At 43.0% G+C, this 27,366-nt stretch overlaps 1 protein-coding gene across 1 annotated transcript in view; it reads right to left on the reverse strand.

The window, feature by feature from the left end:
* The window catches only part of LOC124612263 (L-lactate dehydrogenase-like), a 309,128-nt gene that overhangs the window by 227,054 nt on the left and 54,708 nt on the right, over positions 1–27,366 (reverse strand). The window lies entirely within an intron of this gene.

The following is a 27,366-nucleotide window of genomic DNA, read 5'->3' on the forward strand; positions in this document are numbered from 1 at the left end:
CTTAACATCTATGAGCACTTGTTCATCTTCGACACTGTGAAACAAATCTTTTCTACTGCAAGCTCTTTGCTATCCATATTTTGGGAGCAGGAAGTATCGACCTAAACAAGAAACAAATGGCCATTAAACACGGGCTCTCAAATGCATGCCTTAAGACGCGTTAGCACTTGTTAACTTCCCTACTGGGAAATACATCTCTTCTAGTGAACAAGTGCTCATAGCTCTAAAGGTATACATTTTACAGCACATGTTTAATAGACTTTTATGTTTCGAATGATCGTTCCTGTCATATCCCTGATTATTGACCATTGCTCCTTGGACATCCAGATTGGTTGGTTAATGTGGGAGAGGGGACCAACAGTGAGGCCATCGGTCCCATCGGATTAGGAAAGGATGACGAAGGAAGTCAGCCATGCCCTTTCAAAGGAACCATGCGCAGCTTTTGCCTGAAGCGATTTATGGAAATCACGGAAAACCTAAAACAGGATGGCCGGACGCGGGTTTGAACCGTCGTCCTCCACAATGAGAGTCGAGTGTGCTAATCATTGCACCACCTCGGTCGGTGGGACATCCTGTATAGGAGAAACCCATTTGCGTACAAGAACATTAGCGGCCAATTACGCTTCCTCTGAAACAGTATAAATTTTTTCTCGTTTCTGTTGGATGTTCAGCATCCAGTGCTGTGTGATGGGTTCTTGTTTCTTTTGTTGTGCTTTTGTCTCTGTTTCACATCCTAACTAAACTAGTTAATCAAAAGGGATCCATAGCTTCCTCCGAAACAGTGTAAATTTTTTCTCGTTTCTGTTGGATGTTCAGCATCCAGTGCTGTGTGATGGGTTCTTGTTTCTTTTGTTGTGCTTTTGTCTCTGTTTCACATCCTACTTAAACTAGTTAATCAAAAGGGATCCGTAGCTTTGTTTCTTCCCTGCTGGAACTACCCGTTTGCCGACGCTACATAACTGTTGCGAAGATGACTCCGTATTAACTTAAGTGGTTTATGAAGGAAAAGTCAGACTGACGATAGCAATTCGAGTCTCTGAATAAAGGCCAAGGGGAACGGTAAGAAGTAGTGATCAAAAACAGTCGATGCTATCTGAAAAACGAGAAGAATATATTTAAACAGAGTTTCGAAAGTTAAAGCAGCAGCCATCTGGTCGCATGAGACAGTTCCAAGAAAAATCACAAGTTGGCATACTTCACAGCAGGCTTTTCGTTCTGGAGGATATCACGTGGCGCCTGATACTGCTGTCACGCAGTTTTCCCCTGAGTTTTTGGTTTCACGGTGGCTATTCTTGTTGACGGTGAAATGCAAGACGACGCTCTGTTTGTATTGGACCTTGCTCTCTCGCTAGAGAGACGGAAAGGAAACAGGTGTTGAAGTCGTTACCAAATACGCTCACCTCTCAGTTCATTTATGTAAACGATACAAAATTTTGTATATTACTGTTGCTCTACTTTAAACAAAGCTACTGTTGCTAACAATAAGGCCCAGAGACCAATATGCGCCATTTTGCAGTAATTAAGGACTTTGATAAGTTGCGGCTGTCTGTGCTATTGAACGTACATGTGCGAGTCGAGCGGAGTTCAGCAGTCGTTAGCACAAACTATCTGCCACAGTCGAGAACTCAACACAGAAAAGGTCAGATAACCGATTGTATATTCCGATAGAATCCAACACAATCTTACGACTTTTAAGTTGATAATTCCTCATACTGATATATACCAATGGAGAAGGCATTTCGTTATTAACGAAATAAAAATTTAATTAAATTGGTACAATTAAAATTACCCAAGAAACTTTTCAGATTAAATGAAAACGAAATGTTTCTCCTTATGGCTCTTGTGTAATAGTGGAAACACCGTCACAGTGGGACTGCAATTCGGTGAGTAAGTATCCACTAACGATATTATAAGAGTCGCCTCGTAAGAATGTTGTGGGAGGAAGTTATAGGCCGGCCGGTGTGGCCATGCGGTTCTAGGAACTTCAGTCTGGAACCGCGTGACCGCTACGGTCCCAGGTTCGAATCCTGCCTCGGGCATGGATGTGTGTGATGTCCTTAGGTTAGTTAGGTTTAAGTAGTTCTAAGTTTTAGGGGACTGATGACCACAGATGTTAAGTCCCACAGTGCTCAAAGCCATTTTTGAAGTTATAGAGTGAGAAAAGCTATTTTCAAATATACTGATTTATTTCGTCTCAGTCACTATGTTTGAAACTGAGGTTCTACTGAATATGCTAACGATTTCTAGGTTTTTCTGGGGAGGGTCATTATTCTGCCAATTGTCAGATTGTTAACAGAGAATACACAGAATTATTAGAGTTGTCAGATAGGTGAGGAATTCAAAGGTGCTGCTCAAAGAATTATAACATGTCAATAACTGACGCTCTGCTCGTTTATACACTGAAGAGCCAAAGAAAATGGTACACTCGCCCAGAAATCGACACCTCCGCACTCCAAGCGGACCCCAACTAGGTTATCGCTCTCACTTCTCAAAATTACCGTAGAAGAAGAGGAAATAGCAAGGTTCGACACAGTGAGAACCGAATATCTTCCTCTCTGTTCCTGCGTGCGGGGAAAGCCTGCAGAATTTTCTCATCCAGCAATTCTTGTATTCTCTGTTAACACTCTGACAGTTGACAGAAGACTGACCCACTCCTTACTATCAGCGGAAAGAAATACGGTCGCGTAAATGCAGGTCGCTACCTATGCTGTTAACGGGAACATTGCGATGGCCCTGATATTCTGCTTCTGTCTTTTGCACCCCCTACAGGCCGTGTTCAGAAAATGGATTACTTTTCCTGGCTAGCTCGGCTATGAAAGGCGGTTTTGTAGCACTCTGGCTTAAGAGACCCTCAAAGCGTCTTACTCGCACGACCGCTGGTTGTGAGAACTTTTGTTAGGTAACTTCCAGGAATTCCGTTATTGTCAACCCACGGCTGAAGACTTGCAGGCGCCACGTCTCGGCACATTGCACGAACTGAGGAAAACACGTTCTAATATGCCAGAATTCACAGGCCCTGTTTTCCGTTTCGGAAAGTTTACGAGAATACAACATAAAATGTTTATATACATCGTCGTTTCGGAAAGTTTACGAGAATACAACATAACATGATTATATATATCGTCGCTCGGTGACATGTGACAAACCAGTGTTGACACAACTTCTGACATTGTCAAATGATTTAGTGCCAATGATTCAATTAGTCAGTGGGGAAGTTCGAAACCGTCTTAAGATGGAGTATCTTCCACAGCCATGAAATGGCCAGTCAGACAGTACAGTTAGACTCAAGATATTGAAAGATCCATTCTAACTAATCGGCAGTTTCCTGTTGACACTGTATCGATGTGAAGCGTTCTGGAAGTTCGCCACGAGGAACGTAAGCCAGGTGCAGTGAAAATTCGTGCCACCGACACTACTCAGAATGTTCCTGTTTGGGGCCTAATCTGTAGTCGATCTTTGCGACATCACGGTCACGATGGCAGCTAGTGGCTGTGGTTGACTATTGTTAGAATTATCAGATAAGAGGGGAATTCAAAGGCACTGCTCAAAGAATTAGACCACGTCATTAACTGACGGTCTGCTCCTTTATATATTGAAGAGCCAAAGAAACTGGTACACCTGCCTAATATCGTATAGGGCACCCGCTAGCACGATATAGCATGGACTCGACTAATGCCTGAAGTGATGCTGGAGGTAGAGATGACATCACGAATCCTACAGGGCTGTCCATAAAACCGTAAGAGTACGAAGGGGTGGAGATCTCTTCTGAACAGCACGTTGCAAGGCATCCCAGATATAACATTCATGTCTGGGGAACATAGTGGCCAGCAGAAGTGTTTAAGCTCAGGAGAGTGTTCCTGGAGCCACTGTAGCAATTGTGGACGTGTGGGGTGTCGCATTGTCCTGCTGGAATTGCCCAAGTCCGTCGGGATGCACAATGGACATTAAGAGATGCGGGTGATCAGAGAGGATGCTTACGTACGTGTCACCTGTCAAGAGTCGTATCTAGACGTATCAGGGGTCCCATATCATGCCAGCTGCACATGCCCCACACCATTGCAGAGCCTCCACCAGCTTGAACAGTCCCCTTCTGACATGTAGAGTCCATGGATTCCTGAGGTTGTCTCCGTACCCGTACACGTCCATCCGCTTGATACAATTTGAAACGAGACTCGTGCGACCAGGCAACATGTTTCCCGTCATCAACAGTCCAATGTCGGTGTTGACGGGCCGAGGCGAGGCGTAAAGCTTTGTGTCGTGCAGTCATAAAGGGTACACGGATGGGCCTTAAGGTCCAAAAGCCCATATTGATGATGTTTAGTTGAATGGTTCGCCCGCTGACACTTGTTGATGGCCCATAATTGAAATCTGCAGCAACTTGCGGAAGGGTTGCACTTCTGTCACGTTGAACGATTCGGTTCAGTCGTTATTTGTCCCGTTCTTGCAGGATGTTTTTCCGGCTGCAGCGATGTCGGATATTTGATGTTTTACGGGATTCCTGACATTCACGGTACACTTGCGAAATGGCCGTACGGGAAAATCCCCTTTTCATCGCTACCTCGGAGATGCTGTGTCCTATTGCTCGCGCACCGACTATAACACCACTTTCAAAGTCACTTACACGTTGATAACCTGCCATTGTAGCAGCAGTAACCAATGTAGCAACTGCGCCAGACACTTGTTGTGTTATATACGCGTTTCCGACCGCAGCGCCTTATTCTGCCTGTTCATCTTTCTCTGTATTTGAATACGCATGACTGTACCAGTTTCTTTGGAGCTTCAGTGTATAATCAGATGTCTGGGATAGGAGTTACATTCCCTGGAAGCTCTTCCGTGACCGAATTCGCTACATTTCAATTACCTGCAACCTGAAGCTTTGTAGTACAATCTGGGTCTGTGATGTCGTAGAGGGAGATATGGAAGTAGTTTTACGGCTAGACAGCTACAGTGTAACAGGTTGGCGCGTAGAACCGCTCGGCGACGGTGGCCGGCACAGCTGTGGATGAAGGGAACATCAGTGGCGGAAAAGGCTTTTGTAACGCGAGGTATAACACAGTTCCAAGGCTGTTATCCGGCTTTAAATGCCTAAATAAGTGCAAGAAACATAGGACCAGCCTGGCAGCAGTCCCAGGGTTAGACACCCCCAGTGAGACCGTGCCTCTGATGGCCGTGTGTTTGATGCCAGTTGAGGGCCTGCAACCAATCTTCGTGCCACACACACTGGACCTACACCTGGAGCTATGGTCTGAGGTGCGACTTCGAATAACAACAGGAACAATCTCATGGTTATCCCACGCAACCTGACTGCAAATTTGTACGTCAGACTGGGGATTCGACCTGTTGTGCTGTCATTCATGAACAGCATTCCAAGGGAAGGTTTCCAACAGCATAACGCTCGCTGTTGCAAACCAACACGCTCTACTGTGTGTCGACGTGTTCCCTTAGCTTGCTCGGTCACGAGATCTGTCTCCAGTCGATCACGTATGGGACATCATCGGACGACAACTCCAGCGTCATCCACAACCAGCATTAACGGTTTCTGTATCGACCGATCAGGTGCAACAGGCATGGAACTCCCGTCCCACAAACCGACTTCCGCCACTTGTGCAACACAATGCATTCACGTTTGCATGCTTGCATTCAACATATTGGTGTTTACACCGGTTTTAATGTACCATCATTTCATATTTCCGATAGCTCATCTCGCACTTACATTAACCTGTGATCTTGCAATGTTAATCACTTAAATATGTTACCTAGGCAAATGTATTTCGGAATTTCATTACTCTACATTATTTTTTGGTGCTGCTTTTTCCCGTCAGTGTATGTCACTGGCTCCAAGAGTTATTGTCTGATAAAGATAATAATAATAATGAGCGTCCCTCGCGGGGCGGTTCGACCGCCGCTCCACAGGTTCTTTAACGCCAGTACGGCGACTTGCGAGTGAATGAGGATGAAATGATGATGAAAGACACACAACACCCAGTCATCTCGAGGCACAGAAAATCCCTGACCCCGCCGGGAATCTAACCCGGGACCCCGTGCGCGGGAAGCGAGAATGCTACCGCAAGACCACGAGCCGCGGACTGATAAAGATCATTAAATTATATTGAACGCCAAAGTACAAAAACAATGGAAACTAACATCGTGAGTATCTCAACGAGGCTTACTAGGCCGTTTATGTCATATGTACAGGTAAACGAGTTATCGGCTAGAACCAGCAGAACCCTGTCATTACTCACTGACGATACTGTTTCGTATTGAAATAAATCATCGCTGTATATTTTTAACAATATTCGGAACGATTTAGACAGTATTTATATGAAGTGTACTAAATGCAAAACCTCTTGTGCATAAATACAAAATAATGCCCACAACAAAGAGGCTAAACCCAATAGTATTCAATTCTTTAGTTTACCAAGCGTTTAAGCCTATTTCATCCATTTCAGGTAATATTAAAAAACCGTATGTAGTGTAAGTAACGTGTATTGTCAGTAGTACAGAAGGCGAATAAAATACTAAAATTGTTTTGGATTGTTTCTGGGGAAGACTAGGAAATTACGCATAAATTCACACGAAAACGAAAGGACATTTCTTTGTACCACATGAGCTCGTGCACCATTGTCGCCAAAGACGAACCCATCGTCGAAATGTTGATTGCGAGGTTGGGCAATATCCTGCAGGACTAGGACCTCGCCCCGATATTGCGCAGCTCTCGGATCACCGTTGGTAGTCATGAAGGGTGTTCAGCTACTACACTGCGAAGCGTGAAACAAAGAATCTGGCTTGTCAGATTTTTTCCTCGTGGAGAGAAACGTGGCCAGTGAGGTGCGACATAGTTGTACGTCACAAGCAGAACAGAGGAGACGTTAAACCTCGTATTTGATGGCTTTTCTTTCTCTCGCGGCTATGGCGAAAGTGTAGCGCAGTTGAAAACGTGGCAAGTTCTCGGGTTGAGAAGAAAAAGAAAGCACCTCCACTTCCTTGCAGTTTTTTTCACCTTTTGTTTTCTAAAAGATTGATTTTGTAAAAGTATTATTACAATAGTCAATGTTATTTATTATAAATAATGTATATGCTGCAATTATTGTTGGAATGCCAAACGATTCGAATGTTTCCCCAGTTGCCAGAAATCGTAACGTGGCTGCCAGTCAGTGTATGAAAGGAAACACAAGTTAAACACTGGAAATTTTTCGTATTGTGAAACTTTCTATGTAATATACATACACGTATTTTTGTGTTTATGGGCTGATTCATGATTGTTATCTTGCTGGTAAAGATCCTTTCCAATGATGGTGAGCAGCTTCAAAAAATCTGCTTTTCCATAAGACTGAAATTACGAAACGAATCTCGATCTTGAATCTATGTGAGGAAGTACGTTATTTCAGAGCGTTGGTAGTCGAGACAACATCGAGAATATGGATATTATGCTGACGTAAACAGATACTAGACACTACACCTCTACTATATTCAATTTTTAAAAAAAATGTGATGAAAATTCTGTTGTTACAACTAGTCTGTATCGAAGATCTTTATACAGCACCATGTACTGTTCCTCTACCAGCAATTCTCTGTTCAAGCCCGGAGCGATTTTCTCCGCTCTTCTTCGACAATCGCTAATGGGGTTAACGCATCTGTTTCAGCGAGTCCATTCTCGTAAGAAAACTGTCGTTTGCGAGCCAGATAAAGCCGACAGCCGCCGCTGGAGAACGCTGAGAGCGCAAATCACGTTAACCAGCTCGTCCTGTGTGTCAATGGTGCCCTCTCTCGCAAGATCGTATGTCACGTACCCGTCCACGATAACGTTAGCTGCCTCGTCCGCTATGAGGACGGCTTAAGGCTTGCCTTGATACCTGGCCACTTCAACCGTATTCTACGAAGATATTCAGGTACCAGTAATCTTGCACAGCGCCGTAGGCATCGTCACTCAGGTTGATGCCGCGTTCTTTGACTTCATGAAGGTATTTAACACATTCCCAACTGTCGTTTAGTGAAAAAAATATGGGCGTGCAGAGGATTGGACCAGATTTGGGACTGTGCTCAAGACTTCATTGCAGACAAAATTCAACACGTCACCCTTAACAGCACAAAATCGACAGATGTAAAGATAATTTCAGGTTTACCCCAAGGAAGTGCGATAGGAGCCTCACACGTTACAATGTATACAAATGATCTGGTGGATGACGTCGGAAGTCTATGAGTTTATTTTCAGAGATGCGGTTGTCTGTAAGAAGGCAGTAACGTCAGAAGACTGTAGAGAATTGCAGGAAGATGTAAAAGATTGCTGAATGATGGCAGTTTATCCTGAACATAAATAAATGTAACATATTGCACGTTCATATGAGAAGAGACAGATTACTACTGTACAGTTATACTAGTCGTACAAAATTGCTGGAAACAGCTACTCCCTTACCATATCTAGGAGTGCCTATCCAGTTAGATTGCATCACGGTCAGGCAGAGATTCCAAAATCAGATATAGGTGTAAGACATAGACTGAGACCACAATTTAGTCATGATGAAGAGTAGGCTGAAGTTTAAGAGACTGGTCAGGAAAAATCAATATGCAACGGAACCACTACGAAATGAAGAAACGCGCTTGAAGTTCTCTGAGGCTATAGATGCCGTGATAATAAATAGCTGAGTAGGCAGTTCATCTGAAGAGGACTGGACGTCTCTAAAAATGGTAGTCACAGAAATTTGAAAGAAAACACTAAGTACAACGAAGGTAACTGCGAAGAAACCATGGATAACGGAAGAAATAGGCTACTTCAGTTGATCGGTTAAAGAAGGAAGTAAAAAAAATATTCATGGAAATTCTGGAAAACAGAAATAAAAGTCAGTTAGGAACGAAACAAATAGGAAATGCAGGAAAGGTAAGACAAAATGGCTGCGTGAAAAATGTGAAAAAATCGCAAAAGAAATGACTGTCGGAAGGACGGACAAGGCATATAGAAAAGCCAAAACAACCTTCCGTGAAATTTAAAGCAAAGGCATTAACATTAAGAGTGCAATGGGAATCCAACTGTTAAGTGCATAGGAGAGAACGGAGAAATGGAAAGATACGTTAAAGGACTCTGCAAGGGGGAAGACTTGTCTGATGACGTGATAGAAGAAGCAGGAGTCGACAGGGAGATCTAATATTGGCAATCACGATTTAAAAGAGCTTTGGACGGCTTAAGACAATGTAAGGCAGAGGGCATAGGTAACATACCAACGGAATTTCTAAAAAGGTTGGAGGAAGCGGCAACAAAACCACTACTCACTTTGGTGCGTACAATATATGAGACTGGCGACATACCATTAGGTCTTCGAAAGAACATCCATTCAGACAATTCCTAAGATATCAAGAGCCGAAAGGAGAAACAACTGTCGCACAATCAACGTAAAAGCTCACACATCCGAGTTGCTGACAAGAATAAGATGTAGGAGAATGGAAAAGAAAACTTGGGAAGTGTTAGATGACGATCAGTTTGGCTTTAGGAAAGGTAAAGGCACCAGAGAGGCAATTCTGACGTTGCAGTTGATAACTGCAACAAGACTGAAGAAATAAGACATGTTCATTGGATTTGTCGGCATGGAAAACGCGTTCGATAATGTAAAATGATGCAAGATGTTCGAAATTCTGAGAAAAATGGGGTTAAGCCATAGGAAAAGACGCGTAATATAGAATATGTACAAGAACCAACAGGGAACACTAAGACTGGAAGATTAGGAACGAAGTGCTCGACTTAAGAAGGGTGTAAGGCAGGGGTGTAGTCTCTCGCCCCTACTGTTCAATCTGTACATCGAAAAAGCAATAATGGAAATAAAAGAAAGGTTCTAGAGCGGAATTAAAATTCAGGATGAAAGGAAACCACTGATAAGATTCACTGATGACATTGCTATTCTTTCTGAAAGTAGACAAGAATTACAGGATGTGTTGAATGGAATGAACAGTCTAATGATAGCAGAATACGGATTGAGAGTAAATCGACGAAAGTCGAAAGTAATGAGAAGTAGCAGGAATGAAAATGGTGGGAAATTTGACATCAGTACGGGTGATCACGAAGTATACGAAGTTAAGGAGTTCTGTTACTTGGGCAGGAAAATAACCCATAAAAAGCAAACCAGCACTGGCAAAATGACCATTTCTGGCCAAGGAAAGTCTGCTAGTGTCAAACATAGGCCGTAATTTGAGGAAGACATTTCTGGGAATGTACATTTAGAGCACAGCATTGTATGTCAGTGAAACATAGACTGTGAGAAAACTGTAACAGAAAGGAATCGAAACATTTGAAAAGTGATGCTACGGAACAATGTTGAAAATTAGGTGGATCGATAGCGTAAGGAGTGAGGAGGTTCTCCACAGAATCGGCGAGGAAAGGAATATGTGCAAAACAAACACAAAGAAGGGGTAGGATGGTAGGACATCTATTAAGACACCAGGCAAGAACTTCCATGATAACAGAGGGAACTGTACAGGGTAAAAGCTGGAGAGGAAGACAGAGATTGGAATACATCCAGCAAGTAATTGAGGACATAGGCTGCAGTTGCTACTCTGAAATGAGAAAGCTGGCACAGGAGAGGAGCCGGCCGGTGTGGCCGAGCGGTTCTAGGCGCTTCAGTCTGGATCCGAGGAGACCGCTACGGTTGCAGGTTCGAATCCTGCCTCGGGCATGGATGTGAGTGTGATGTCCTTAGGTTAGTTGGGTTTAAGTAGTTCTAAGTTCTAGGGGACTGATGACTTCGGATGTTAAGTCCCTTAGTGCTCAGAGCCATTTGAACCACAGGAGAGGAATTCGTGTCACAGGAGAGGAATTCGTGATGGGCTGCATCGACCTTAAGTGGAATGACCACATAAGACAAGTTGTACGAGGTGCATTCAAGTTCTAAGGCCTCCGATTTTTTTTCTAATTAACTACTCACCCGAAATCGATGAAACTGGCGTTACTTCTCGACGTAATCGCCCTGCAGACGTACACATTTTTCACAACGCTGACGCCATGATTCCATGGCAGCGGCGAAGGCTTCTTTAGGAGTCTGTTTTGACCACTGGAAAATCGCTGAGGCAATAGCAGCACGGCTGGTGAATGTGCGGCCACAGAGAGTGTCTTTCATTGTTGGAAAAAGCCAAAAGTCACTAGGAGCCATGTCAGGTGTAGGGAGCATGAGGAATCACTTCAAAGTTGTTATCACGAGGAAACTGTTGCGTAACGTTAGCTCGATGTGCGGGTGCGTTGGCTTGGTGGAACAGCACACGCGCAGCCCTTCCCGGACGTTTTTGTTGCAGTGCAGGAAGGAATTTGTTCTTCAAAACATTTTCGTAGGATGCACCTGTTACCGTAGTGTCCTTTGGAACGCAATGGGTAAGGATTACGCCCTCGCTGTCCCAGAACATGGACACCATCATTTTTTCAGCACTGGCGGTTACCAGAAATTTTTTTGGTGGCGGTGAATCTGTGTGCTTCCATTGAGCTGACTGGCGCTTTGTTTCTGGATTTAAAACTGGCATCCACGTCTCATCCAATGTCACAACCCACGAAAAGAAAGTCCCATTCATGCTGTCGTTGCGCGTCAACATTGCTTGGCAACATGCCACACGGGCAGCCATGTGTTCGTCCGTCAGCATTCGTGGCACCCACCTGGATGACACTTTTCTCATTTTCAGGTCGTCATGCAGGATTGTGTGCCCAGAACGCACAGAAATGCCAACTCTGGAGGCGATCTGTTCAACAGTCATTCGGCGATCCCCCAAAACAATTCTCTCCACTTTCTCGATCATGTCGTCAGACCAGCTTCCGCGAGCCCGAGGTTGTTTCGGTTTGTTGTCACACGATGTTCTGCCTTCATTAAACTGTAGCACCCACTAATGCACTTTCGACACATCCATAACTCCATCACCACATGTCTCCTTCAACTGTCGATGAATTTCAATTGGTTTCACACCACGAAAATTCAGAAAACGAATGATTGCACGCTGTTCAAGTAAGGAAAACGTCGCCATTTTAAGTATTTAAAACAGTTCTCATTCTCGCCGCTGGCGGTAAAATTCCATTTGCCGTACGGTGCTGCAATCTCTGGGACGTATTGACAATGAACGCGGCCTCATTTTAAAACAATGCGCATGTTTCTATCTCTTTCCAGTCCGGAGAAAAAAATTGGAGGCCTTAGAACTTGAATGCACCTCGTAGAAAAGCAGATGCAAAGCTGAGTTTCATTGGAAGAATCTTAAGGAAATGTAATTCATCCACGAATTAGTCATGGAAAACGCTTGTTCATCCGATTACTGGGTATTTCTCATAAGTCTGTTACCCTTAGCACGTTGGATTAATAGGAGACTTAAAGGGGATCCAATGAAGATCGGTGGGTTTCGTCATGGGATCGTTTAGATGCCGCGAGAGCGTAACTGAAATGCTCAGTGAACTCCAGCGGCAGGTGCTACAACACAAGCGTTGTGCGTCACGGAAAGATTTGTTATCGAAATTTCGAGACTTCAAGTTCCCGAAAGAGTCGGACAGCATGTTTACTTCCTCCCACATACTTCGCGCGAAATGGCAACAACGAGAAAATTCGAGAAATAATAGCTAATACGGACGTCTACCGAAACTCATTCTTTCCACGCGCCAGTCGTGTATGTAACAAGGAAGGGGGATCAGATAGCGCTACGAGAAGTACCCTCCGGCACACACCGTCAAGTGGCTTGGGGAGTATAGATGTGTATGCAGATATTGTTGATAAAGAAATCCCGATAATATCCAGTTGCTCTCTTGCCCATTTTCTTAGAGCAATTCTTGGTCGTAATGGGATGCTCGAGGCCAAAATTACTGCTTGCTGCCTGAGACGACACAGACCTTGCAGTTGCCTAACCAAAAGGGAGCACGTTGTTTTGTTTCATTCTTTCGGTAAACCTGCGAAACATAGGCATCTGAAAGGTATGAGGAAGAACTTACACCTTCCTCGAATTTGAGGGTACAGATTTTTTATTTATTGCAGAATTGCTGCGCATTTATGGAGATTATTGTATCAGATCGTAATGAACTGCACATTTAGCACTGTCGAGCGTATGAGAAATGTTGTGGCTTCAGCGATTCCCGCACATCTTAGGTTCGTCGTGCTGTTGACGGGAAACGATGCTGTTTCCTTGGCGCGCTGGTGGTTTTGGCGCCGTCATGCTGTCAAAGCCGTTGCGAATCTTAAGAGAACAGTGCCGAAATAGGGTACCCTCTTTTTCTGTGCCGCTTCCTGGTACAGGCCTTAGCGACCTGTCCAGCATAATGGAACGGAATCCGTCACCAGTTACCAGGCTGCTTTCTTTAGAAGAGAAGAAAACAAACTGTGAAGGTGAAAAATATGTCATACCAAGAAGTTGCAGCTTTTCTGATGTCAATCTGAGAGGCAACACAGCGAAACTCGCATTTCCCACTTTCCTGGCGTAGGAAATATAATTTCCTCTTTCAGAATATTACATTTGCATCCACAGATAAAGCGTTGGTGGAAGTACTTAAATAATGTGTCACCAATAACAAAAATTATTAGTACTAGCGACAGAGGACTGACATACAACAACATTGAAGATAAAGAGATATAATTTGCTTATGGTATTAAAACGGAAATGCCATGTGACTAAGGACTCCCGTCGGATAGACCGTTTGCCTGGTACAAGTCTTTCGAGTCGACGCCACTTCGGCGACTTGCGCGTCGATAGGGATGAAATGATGACGATAAGGACAACACAACAGCCAGTTCCTGAGCGGAGAAAATCACCGACCAAGCCGGGAATCGAACCCGGGCCGTTAAGCATGACATTCCGTCGCGCTCACAACTCAGCTACCAGGAGCGGAGTTTAGGGTACTGATTTATATAATCTTCGCTGAGACAGGGTCTGTGCGATGAACGTTTTGAATGATTTCGTGATGCTTTCAGCCGCTGTTCTCTTTATTTGATGTACGATTGTACAATTTCGGCCTTAGGCCATTTTCAGGTATCTAAAACGGAAGCATTGCTCATTGGATCCATTAGAATCACTAATGAATATAATATAGAAACAAGTCATATCCCAATATGACCTAGGATTACAATTTACTTTAAGGACGAATCTTTAATGATACATTATGCCCAGTATGTCCTTGCTCCTATGACTGCACGTAGTTGTCACAAAGTTAGTTAGAAATATTTTGTCGCTATTTTAGAAGCATGTTACTTTTGACCACTTGTTGCAAAGCTCTTATCTATGAAGTCGATGATCTCAACATACTTATGCTAGGAAGACTAATTATTTTACAGAAATTTGTAAATTAAACTATGTATGTCTTTGTTCTCAAATATACTTAAGTGTAGTTCATTATTGGTGTAAATATGACTTTATGTAAAATGTTACAAAGATCTAATATATGAAGTCGGCCACAGTACTCTAATGAAACAGCCTTGTAGGTAGTGCAACCACACAGCTATGAGTAGTCACCTTGGGTATTAATTTCTTTTTAATTGAATTTTTTCCAGCTATAGTCATATTATACATTCGAAAGGTATCGTAAAGGAAAGACACCGTGTATTTTCACGAACTTTTGTTGAAGTACCAATGTTATTTGGCTGTTTGCAAATTCTTACTCTGGCAACAAATATTATATTTTTAACCATCGACAAGTAAACGCATAATGCATAATGCTTTCCTGAAAATGTATGCCTACCGTGATTTCCGAAATCCCTTACACCTGCAATCAGGTAAGTTACCGAGAACTCCTTTGCATCTGGAAGCTTCGATCTGCAGACACAGGTTTCCAGGACGAGGGACAGGCTTGGAAAGCCCAAGTCAAACATCGACAAATAAACCTGTAAAAAACGTTATTCAATAATACAATGAGTTGCAATATGCCAGAATATGAGAGTAATCCACTATCAATCGTCGGAAGTGGTTTCGACATTATAAATTGCAGGATACTATTTTTCATACAGACACGGAAAACATAAATTAAAACGGCATCCACTACACAGAATAAATACAGTTATCCCGTATGCACAAGGATGTTCAGAGTTTTTAAGGAAAAACAAAGCTCGATGACAAAATTTCCCTTTCTTCCGACAATTTGGGTGCAGACCATACGTAACGAATCATTTTTTTAAATATCGGTGCTGAAAACTGGCGATGTTCGATTGAATGTATTTTAATACCATCTTCAACAAAAGCAATTTGTCGTTGGTTGTCAGCCAAATGTGAACAAGTTTGAAGGCGCTTGATAAAGTTTTTAACTTGCCTATAGAAAAAGAGTAGCATAATGTTTGTTATAATAATAAAAATTAGTAAACAGCGAAATATCACTGGAAATTCAGTAAACGTTCGTGCAAACACATGTGTCTCTTCATCATATTACGTTTCAAATGTAATATGTACGAAATAATACTACTAGTGCTGAAAAAATAACAAATAAAAGAAAAAAGATGAGCAGAATTTGAGCCAAAGATCCACCGAATACCGAGCAAGAACGTTTACATGACCGTTGGCACCTCGTACTCAGGCACGCAACGCACCTGTACATCACTGACGCATTAAACTTCTCTTGCGATTTTTTCGAAATTGCCTAAGTAGTACGCCTCATTATGTTGTCCTAATGGGCTACTAAAAGTGTACGAAGTTTGTCTCTGTGATCCGAGTGTCGTGGCCTCCCATTGTCTGTGGAAATATATTAGAGAAGGTGTATTGATTTAAAATGAGACAGCACCGAAAATAAGTGTGATTTTGACCTAAAAATTCACTATCTTGCAGTTGGAAAATTTCCACGTTGCCCTGGCGTGTAGTATGGATGCACTTCTGACTGTGTGGCTCTGACCTATTCGTCAGAAATGCACTGGGTGTGGCCGTTGTGAGCAATGGCTCGTAACTGATGCCGGGCGTAGCGACAGCGTAATCAGCCTTGACGCCATTACTGTAATGTGTTTGCCGGTTCCATAACAAAAGCACACAGTATGACGCCACGCGGTACACGGTACATTGCTCGTTGCCGTGTCAGCTCCTCCTTCGTGACTTCCCATACACATCAGCTGCGCAGTAATCATACACTCTCTGCATTTGAAAACTAATACACTATTTAAGCACAATAAACGTGACGAGACAACATTGATGGACCTCAAATGTGTCTTTCTTTGTAAAAGTAACTATTACGTATGACTTTGTGACAGCGCGTGTTATTTCACACAGGTGTAACAGTTCCAAGCGATTTATATTTCTGGTGCTGTGCAGATTTGCCCATGAGTAATTGTCGGTTTTTGGATGTGATGACACTTCATCGTCCACCAAATATTGGACATCTTTACCCTAGTAACGGCAGAACTGTACTACCTCAATAGCCAGATTCATCCCCAGAAAATACAGCAAGCTCACTATTACCTGCGTTAATGCGGACCCGACACGTAACGGATAATCGAAAAACACGGATATTCAAAAATATAGATGTCTCAGATTATACTGACAGACGCCACAAAAGATGTGTTGTGTATTAGGAAGAGTTTTATGTTAAAATTACAAAAGCGTATGTTCAAAACAGGGCCAGATAATATGAAACTTCTCCTCAGACACATCTCATGCAAAGACAGCGAAGGAAAAAAAATCAGTTTAAGTGCGGGTAGAACTCGGACCGAGGGTTCCGTAAAAACTTAATTATGTGTACATAGGTGGGTTATCCGTCCTAGGAATCGAGCATCTCGACAAGATTTGCCTGTTGTCGGTATCGATACAGGCAAGATATACGTCCAACTATTCCTGAGACGGACAGATAGAGAGTCGGGCAGCAAAATACAAAAAATATACTTTTTTTGCGTGGTATGTTTACAAATTAACAAATTTCAGATTTTTCCTTTAGTTGTGCTGTGGAACCTTGCTTCATGGCACATTTCATGATTCTATGGCATTTGGATGAGTGGGTCTGTGAGTATCAAAATATGTAACATAAATGGCGGTATTTCTTATTCCAGTGACTGACATGCTTCAATTATTTACACCGTCAAGAGAACATAGAAGTCAATGTATGATTTGAATGTCAACTTCATACGTCTACCCATTCCTGAGAAAAGGGGTTTTTAACGCTCAGACAGACAGACGGTCAAGAAAGTGATCATGTCAGAGTTTCGTTTTTATCGATTGAGGAATGGAACCCTAAAAACAGAAAAAAATCGAGTCATACGGATGCATAATAATAGTAATGAATGAAACAGGGAAAGGAGAAATTTGAAAGTTGTGTGTCACACTTCCAACTTTCACTACTAGATTGTTTCGCCTTTCTTACATTTCTGTACCTGATTAGCGAATGCTACCAACAATGTTTGTTTCGGCACAGTCTGTAAGGTGTTTTAGCGAGCCAATCAAGTCCCGGAGCACCTCGCAACAAACGATGGGTAGAGTGTTTGGAGAAACACAGTAGTGTGGTTTGTTGTTGAGTTTAGTCTGAAGTCTTGTCTGGTCAAATTGATGACACATCCGGTGTTTGTGTCACGACGATGTGGTAAGGAGCAGTTCGGCTGTGTGCTGGAGTAGGTCATTTACATGTGGGTTTGTTAATCGTACACAGAGATCGTGAAGTTCACAAGTATTTACCTTATTGGTTCGCATTGTGAGATTCATACTACCCTCCCGCCCACACCTTTAGGTAATTAAGCTGCATCGGGATGTAGATGCCAAATGAAGACTCTAAACTATCATTTTTTTAACGAAAGGATTATTTATTAACACTAAATTATGGCCCTACAGACTTCAAAGGGGTACTGTAATTTTGTGACCAGATGAGATAGCTTTTTAATGAAAGTCAGAGTTATTGTAACTTCTATTGTTTATTATAAAGCCTCACACAAAACGATTGCAGTAGTTACACTGAAGTATGTGACGAACATGTGGAATAACATCCTGACAGGTTATCAGGACACGAAGCAGGTACAAGTAACTGAGGTCGGCGGTGATTCAAGACAAGAAGCCGATAGGTAGGTTAGTACATACTGGCGACAGAGATTGCCGAAATTTGATTTCGGTTAATTATGCATGCTTGAATTGCGCCTTCCTCCTACTCATTAACACTTAACGTTTACTGAGTACTAAAAGTTTTTGTATATCCATCCTTTTGACTGAAGGTCTTTGGGACCACGAGCGTTCACTACTGTAAGACAATGAAACGCCTATAGCCGTCCTTATGATCTTATTTATTATGTAGTTACCAGTTTTGGCACTTCAATGCGGCATCTTCAGGCCTTAGTTGATGCTGTTGGGGTTATCACGATCAGTCGCCAAAATAACTGGTTTACGCAGACTATCTGTAACTCAGTTGATGGCTGGAGTGCTGATATCACAGTTACAGGTAGTCTGCGTAAACCAGTTATGTTGGTCACTGATGCAGTATATATATTGTTCGTGGTAACCTTTTCAGCATCAACTAAACCCTGAAGATGGCACGTTGAAGCGCCGAAACTGGTAGCTACATAATAAATAAGATGTTAAGGACAGGTGTAGGTGGTTCATTTTCTTACTTTATTGAGTACACGCTGAAGCCGATTGTAGATCTTACATTTTTTTTAAACATCGTCGTTTTGCTGTCTGCCAGTGCTGATGTTGGTGGCCACTTTGTTTGATGATGCATGCGAATCCTGGGAAGCTGCCTAACACAAACTTTACATCAATGTTCAGTTGGAGCTTCTTAACATTCGCCCCTCTTTCGAGAGCCAATCCTAGCCTCTCACCAGCAGTCATCCGATGACGGGTATCCATTCTCGTGGAGCGTCCTCCCATTCTCAATAATTTTCCAAAACTGCTACATCAGACCAGGCTGAAGAATAAAATTCCCACATTTTTGCGCGAAGAGGCCAATAGCTAAAGAAAGTAATTTGTTTTCGCTCTGTCCTGCCAGTGCCTCAAGTCTTCACACCTCGCCTGCCATGTTCTGCCTAGAGCATAAAGCCACAAAACCTGTAACCTTCACATAGCCTGCGTAGTATCACCCGGTTGTATCCTGTTGGCAAACTGGCGCCCTCTTCCCTGCGTTCTCCGCCCAAGGCTCACTGCCGCCCGCCTCATGGGACCTTTACTGTATTTTAAAATGCCGTCACTGCAGAAAAACGCTTTAGGAACGTGGGAGCAGCAGTCATCTCGTACAGAGCTCCCATGACTCCGCCGCAGTCATCACGGCGACCACAGCGTTATCTGCTGTCCTCAGCCGCGCGGGATTAGCCGAGCGGTCTGATGGCGCTGCAGTCATGCACTGTGCGGCTGGTCCCGGCGGAAGTTCGAGTCCTCCCTCGGGCATGGGTGTGTGTGTGTGTGCTTGTCCTTAGGATAATTCAGGTTAAGTAGTGTGTAAGCTTAGGGACTGCTGACCTTAGCAGCTAAGTCCCATAAGATTTCACATACATTTTTTTTTTTGCTGCCCTCATTGTGTCGATTCGCGATGGGCGTCGCCTCGCCAGGTCCAGCAGACACAGCAGCTTTTGGCGAACGCTGTCCTAACTCGCGTCGGCGTCTCGTTTTACAACCTGCATTAAGTTAGTGGTGCTCTTTGGCCCGCTTTGATCTGCTATCTGTCTGTGATATTGCCAGCTAGCCAAACGTGTCTCCAAGAAATAAAATGCCTACACATACCTCATATATTGGCATCACTATTTGATAATCTAACAAAAATAAAGAAATATTCTATTTTCATATCAAATTAATTCGATATACATATCATTCTATATAATTTGTACCTCAAATACCGCTAATGTTAAAGTCGATGAAACAGTCAGTTTTGCCGTCTTTCACTACATCCCATTTACATTTGAAATTTTGCGAGGTCTTTGACAGACTTTAGTGTGACTGACTAGAGGAAAATTTGAGTATCCCTACCCATTGAGTATCTGGAAACAAAATTCACTATGATTATTGGGAAAGGATGCAGTGCCATCCTAATGCTTATTGTCACACTAAAACATATGGGAACTACCCTAATCGATACATACTTGTTCTCCGATATGCAGAAGGCATCTACGTATGTTACAAGCCACATATATAGTTCAGTTTTAGGGTGGCAACAACTTCAATAATTTAAACAAACACAAAAGAAATTGCGTTCAGGTCTCTTCAGTGAAAAACAAGTAGTCACTCTTACCTTGGGAAAGAGTGTATTTAGTTCCAGCATCATGTGTTCTCTCTCTTGTCTATCAATTAGGTGGTACCCTCTTAATGCTAATTTACACGGTAAACAAGATTTAACGTAATATCCAAACACAAACACACACACACACACACACACACACACACACACACACACACACACATCTACCATTCCCATTCACTTTTACTTGAAATTAAATATGAACAAATGAGAGAAGTAATCAATTAAACAATAACTATGCACTATAAATCAAAAAGGACTTTTTTTTTGTAAAAGTAAATCTCAGAAGTGAATTCATAAATACACTACTAATCTGCAAAGAGATTCAAAAAGTACTAAGTTGAGATTCTCACTTTTACAACAGTTCAAACATTACAACAATTACAAAATCATATAATGATAAAATTGGAGGTAAATGATTTAGCTCAACATTGAGAAACAAGTGGATTAAATAGTGTCAAAACAAATAAATGACATAGATATAAGAGTTAAAGTTCACAACGACTTCCAGAACAGTTCTGCTGAAAAACAAAGAAAGTCCATCAAGTTTCCTATACTGATTTAACACTGAATTAGAGATGGCATACGACACACCGGACAACACCTTTTTCCGTACTTTTCGAGTCACAGGGTTGACACACTTGTAATGGGAACAATGATTCATTCCAGCCCGTCTGCGGGGTGCAAAGATCAAGTTGCTCGACGAAAAGGGGTGACACTGTCCTTGCTTCTTGGCGAGGAGAAGTCTGTCACAGTTGCTGTCATTCTCCGTTACATCTCATCCATTAGTGACACCTGCCCTGGGGATACACAGGGCTCATTACTGAGGAGTCAGGTTCTCATTATGATGTTGCATTACCATATACACACGCCTGGACTGCACAACTCCACTCCATGATTCTTGTTTTGGCTTGGGTTGCTTTTAGTTCATTCATCAAGAAGCTCTATGGTTGTTGCATCTTGCATGTACCAGGAAAGAGTGTAGTCATACAAGGGATTCATAACGACATGGTGCAAGAAAATAATTATGGCATGTAGTATCGGAATGGGTTAATCGGATATGCTGTTTGACCCTGTAGTTCACGGTACATCACAAAGGGCCATGTAAACACTGATTTTGGAAATTTGGAAATTAGTGGTAAGTTCCTACGGGACCAAACTGCTGAGGTCATCTGCCCCTAGGTTTACACACTACTTAATCTATCTTAAATTAACTTACGCTAAGGACAACAAACACATTCATGCCCGAGGGAGCACTCGAACCTCTGACGGGGGTAAGCTGTGCGAACCGTGGCAAGGTCCCCAAGACCACGCGGATACCATGCGCGGCACTGATTTTGGGTTATGGATTAGTTTAGCTCCATTTAATGTGATGGCAGCTCGTGTCATTGCTTGATTTCAGCTGCTGATGCAGAGTTGTTTCTGTCAACGTCCAAACTATGGCGTTGGCGAATATTGTACCTCATACCCTGACGTCAGCGTCTGCCGTTGTCTGGCCATGGGTGCAGTCTGTGTGGACGACAGGGCCCTCCATGCCGGACAAGGTGCCAGCTCTGCCATCTTGCGATGCTTGTTTCCCCCCTCTGTAGTCTTCTCCCATAGAAAGTGGGTCATCCAGCCCCTACTTACGCTTTCGTAGCCGCTGGTCGTCTTACTGTGGTTTCCTCTCTCTTTCGTGAGCGTAAGTGAGATCTGCTCGCCAGTCCTGTGTCATCTGCACATTACTTCCAACTAAACATTAGATTCGTACATACATAGTAAATCAGAAATTAGCCTGGTTAAACTTTAATTGCAAGTATTCCTCAGGAAATTATGTATGAAATTCCCTTATATACAGTGTTTGTATAAAAAGTAATGAGACTTATTGTTTGCTGACGCGACTGTACTTCGCAGTACGCGCTCGCCCGGGGGAACTGGTGGTGGGGTGTGTGTGGAGGAAAACGCGCTGCGTGCCAGTCGACTGCAGCCTCTTGTATTGGCAGCAAGGTGCGTTGAGTGGACACGTCGCAAAGTCGTCGGTCGTTGCGCAGCATGCACCAAACGACCGAGCAAAGTAGGCCAACAAATTTTGTGTGAAACTATGAAAATAGGGTACGGAAACGTTGGATCTGTGTCGGAAAGCCTGGTACGGTGATTGCCTGTCAAAAGCCTATGTTTTCAGGTGGATGAAGTGCTTTAAAAGAGCCGGGACAGCGTTGAGGACGAGGACCACTCCGGATGCCCGTCAGCCAGCAAAACTGTCGAAAACATCGACTGTGCGCGCGTTTTATTGAACACCAACCGTCGGATGAGTGTCAGGATGATAGCAGACAACCTCAGCCTTGATAAAATGATCGAGCACAGCATCATCACCGTAGAATTGTCGACGAGGATATCTGTACCAATATGGTCCAGAAGATTTTGTCAGACGTTCAAAAACAAGCATGTGTGGATGCCTGCCAAGACAATCTTCAGAGCCTTGAAGCTTATCCAGAATTTTTAGATAATGTTATCACTAGAGTCGCAACATGGGTGTTTCAGTATGACCCAGAGACAAAGCGCACGAGTGCTGAATGGCACATCGCAGCATCTCCACATCCAAAAAATGCTCGCATGACCAAATCAAAGGTGAAAGCTCAAATGTTCAAATGTGTGTGAAATCTTTTGGGACTTAACACCTAACGTCATCAGTCCCTAAGCTTACACACTACTTAACCAAAATTATCCTAAGGACAAACACACACACCCATGCCCGAGGGAGGACTCGAACATCCGCCGGGACCAGCCGCACAGTCCATGACTACAGCGCGTATGACCACTCGAAAGATGAAAGCCATGCTGATTGTGTTTTCCGACGTCAGAGGCGTGGTTCATCATGAGTGTGTGCCCCAATGCCAAACTGTCAACAGTGCTCTTTACTGCAATATGCTCAAGAGACTGAAAGCCAGGGTCAGTCACGTGAGGCCAGCCATCGCCAATGATTGGAAGCTGCATCATGACAATGTTCAGAGTCACACCTGATTCTTGATGGCCAGCTACCTGGCCAAGAAAGGGATTCCAACGATTCCTCAGCCACCCTACAGTACCGATGTCGCCCCGCCAGACCTTTTTTAGTTCCCACAACTAACGACTTCCCTGAGAGGACACTGTCATTGGACCCTGGAGGAGGTCCAAACTGCCATGACGAGGGCTTTGAAAGCCATCCCAGATTCAGCGTCCATGGCAGAGTTTGAAGCGAGGAAATCTCACATCCAGCAGGTTGTTGACTCTCATGTATCATACATTGAAGAGTGGTTGTAGCGATATCTACAATAAATTTTGATTCATAAGCTCAGCCCCATTGCTTTTTACACAAAGCCTGTCTACAATGGCTCTATGTCCTTCAGTATTTTGTTTCTCTTTTTATGAAAGCTACATTCTTTGTGTCAATGGCCTAAAATCATACCAACAGGTACAAGAAATTCTATGTGATTCTTCAGTTTCTCCTGGCATACTTTATGATGAAACAGTTAACGGGTGAACAGCCTTAGAGTCCTACAGTCCTACAGCCGCAGTACGCAGTATTTCAACAAGCAACCAAGTTGTCATCGTCAGGTGCGCTGACGAACTGACTGCCGAGGCGCCGGTGCCAGGCTCTTATCTCCTGCCTACCCCCCCCCCCCCCCCCCCAGATGTTCCAAGGTGGTCTGCGCCCAAGCGTGGAAATTTGTGGTAAGAGCCTGTGGGACCAAACGGTTGAGGTCATCGGTCCCTTGGCTTACACATTACTTATTCTTACTTAAACTAATTCACGCTAAGGACAACACACACACACACACACCCATGCCTGAGGGTGGACTCGGATCCCCAGATGGGGGGAGCCTCGCGAACCCGGCCAGGCGCCTCAGACCGTGCAGCTACCCCATGTGGCCCCAGGTGCGGAGTGTCCGGCATCCGTTCCGTTAGCGGTCCGCGCCAGGGGGCACGTGCTGGTGGCGTCTTCTTAGTGTCTTCACCTGTTCTCGAAGTCAGTTCGTGATGGGATGTCTTCGTTCTCCTTTTAATCGGGTTCAAAGTGGGTTCCCAGGCGTCATTAAGGATGTAATCTTTATCTCGATTCATCAGCGGTTCCCGTAATCGAATCTCGATGGATTCTTTAATGACAGAGTCCCAGTATTTGGACGTTTGTGTCAGAATCTTGGTGTGGTCATAATTCACGCTGTGTAATTTCGAGAGGCAATGTTCAGCAACCGCCGACTTGTTGGGCTGCTGCAGTATGGTGTGCCATTGATGTTCTTGGCAACGATCTTCAATAGTGCCCGCCGTTTGACCTATGTAAGTCATGCCACGTTCACGGGGGATCTGGTAGAGACCGGCTTTCCGTAGTCCTAGATCGTCCTTGACATTACCAAGCTGTGCCTGTGTCTTAATTCGTGGGTAGAAGACAGTCTTCGCTTGATGTTTTTGAAGAATTCGACCTATCTTTCCCGATAAAGCGCCGCAAAACGGAATATTTATGCTCCCATCCTGCCGAGGTTCCTCTTCTATTTCCTCCGGTTGCACAGTCTGTGTGGGACGCAGAGCTCTCCGAATTTGCTTCTCTGTGTAGCCGCTTTTCCGGAAAACCGACCTCAGATCTCAAGTTCTTGGTTAAGGCTCTCACTGTTAGACAAGGTATAGGCCCTATGAACCAATGTTTTGAGGACGCCGTTCCTCTGCGCTGGATGGTGGCATTTGTTTGCATGTAAGTAATGTTATATTAACGTAAATGAACCAATGAAACCTATTATTTTTGGGTATTTCAATCATGCTTACCTGAAGGTACACATAATTGAAACATAGGCATATATAATACTATTTGTTTACGGTTCATCTAAATTTTTGTAATATTTTGCTATAAAATATTCGCGTATTGGTACTATATTTTCTCTACATGTAAAGTGAAGTGTACTATACTGGAAGTTGAAGTTCTTTGTATTGAATGTGAGTAATGTATGTAAAATACTATGTAAATTGTTTATTACGTTAAATAATTTTCTGATGACATTTTGTATTTAAAAATATTTGTGTATATAAACTGTTCATGTTGATGTAAATTTGACAGTTGTAAGAAATGGTCACGCTTAGCAACAATATAAGAAATAGATGTTACGTAAAAGCCAGTGTGCTTTTGTTTGAAACGAAAGTGGCTCTGAGGAGTGGAAAAGGAGGCAATGGCGAACTGGCGCGCTACCTAGGGCAAGTGCGGGAAGTAAGTCACAGTTTGTAGACAGCAGTGATTGAGTCAACAGCCTTGTGGAACAGGAAAACCTTTGCCTGAAAATGTGCACAAAAATGCCTCGTATAAAGACTATAAACGGCTTACGGCGTAGCTGCGAGTTGTTGGGATACTACATGTAAAATTTAACGACGCCAAGAAGAGAAATTGAGCCCGAACAGCAAGATACTTCAGGCCGTACTGTGGGAGTGTAGACGCTATAATTGTTGACCACTCTCAATCCTACAGACACCAGATAAGATTTATTTGTATTTTAATTTTGTACAGCGTGATACATTAATTTAAGCTGTGTTTTAATAATCATTCTTGAACTTTAGAGGAACTGGTTGGCTCTGTTATTTCATCTTAATCATACACCTATATGGGGTTCCTTCCTGGTGTTTGATTAATCCGAGTATCCCGTTTTACAGACTTATGAAGTGCCAAGTTAATATAAAGAGGCACCATTTAAATTATTTTCTGTAAATAATGAGAAAGTTTTCTTAACTATTGCAAAGTGTTATAGTAAAAGTTTGCTTACGTAAAATTCAGTCAGAGTGAAGCAAAGTTACTAAAATCTATTAAATGAATATAGAGAGTTAGTTCAAAGAGAAATAGCTTTTGAAAGTATATTACATTAAGGAAGAGTTTTTATTGAAGTGAAATGTTCAGTATAAAAAGTGTGTGCTTTAGTATCTAAGTATTTTACTATTTAAGTTTGTTGATTATGGAAAGTGCTTTTCTAAAAATCCCCCCTGGTCAATTTTTTTTAGCTTCCTTGAAGTTATCTACTGGGCTTCTTCTCTTTTAAAAAAGTAATGTATAAGGGTGTAGTCCAACATTGTTTAAGTGGAGTAATATTTATTTGAAGAACCAAATTCAACAGTAGCAAGAAAGTAGAAAATTCATACTTCTGCTTTTCAAATTCTTCTCTGTTTCATTGCCTGGATAGGTTGGCGAACATTAGTACATGTTTTAAACCACTAAATGAACTTGAGACTGAGTTGTCCTAGCTTCAATATAATATTATTTATACTGCGTTTCTTTCTAACCACTGGGTAAGATCTTAGGAAAAGTATTGAATAGTCTGATTTACTTATCCATTAGACACAACACTCGGCCAAATCTTGTAAAAAGGGTAACTCTGTTGATTAGCTCTTCCTATTAACAGGAATACCCTCCCATAGTGTACTTTATTTGGAAACTAAACTAAATTTAGTAAGAGGGTTATAAGTGGCAACGTAGAGACAGGGTTTTCTGTTATTTAGGTAGAAGCATACTAAATTAAAATATTAGTGGTAGGGTTATAAATTGAGATGTGTGAGGAAACGATTCAGCTTGTCTCTGCCATGTGGCCATATGACAAAGGTGTCGTCAACATAGCGGAAGAAACAGGTAGGTTTCCCCTGCGCTGAATCCAGGGCTTCCTTCTCGAAATGTTCCATGAACAAGTTGGCGACGACTGGTGAAAGTGGACTCCCCATGGCTCCTCCTTCCATCTGCTCATAGTATCCACTGTCTAAGAGAAAGCATGTCGACATCAGGACGTGCCTAAAAAGGATGGTCGTCTCTGTCTCAAATTTCTGACCAATAAGTTCCAAGGATTCCTGCAAAGGTACCGTCGCAAAGAGAGAGACAACATCGAAATTCACAAGGATGTCCGAATCATGAAGTCTGAAGTTATTAAGATGCCCGACAAAATCCAGAGCAGTGCCGTTACGCCCAGTTGTCGGCAACATTGGTGCTCCGACGTACTCAACTGCAAAATACCTGAAGGATATGCTTAGCACTTACGTCGGAAAATGTCCGCATCGTATTCGCATCTCAGTGTATAAGCCGTATTGCATATGGTGTTGCGCAAAACGTCTGACGGTCCCTGACTGAGAATTTGTGTTGGAGATTTCTTATAGCACCTGTGTGGCATGAATATCTCCGGATTACCTTGTAAAATACCATATAATTCTTACTTTTGCTGATCCTCTGCACCATGCTCTGCCTACACTATTTCCTTAATCTTCTGATATATCTCACCGTCATCTGGGTATCCTCT

Source organism: Schistocerca americana, chromosome 4, assembly GCF_021461395.2.
Source record: "Schistocerca americana isolate TAMUIC-IGC-003095 chromosome 4, iqSchAmer2.1, whole genome shotgun sequence".
Classification (NCBI taxonomy): domain Eukaryota; kingdom Metazoa; phylum Arthropoda; class Insecta; order Orthoptera; family Acrididae; genus Schistocerca; species Schistocerca americana.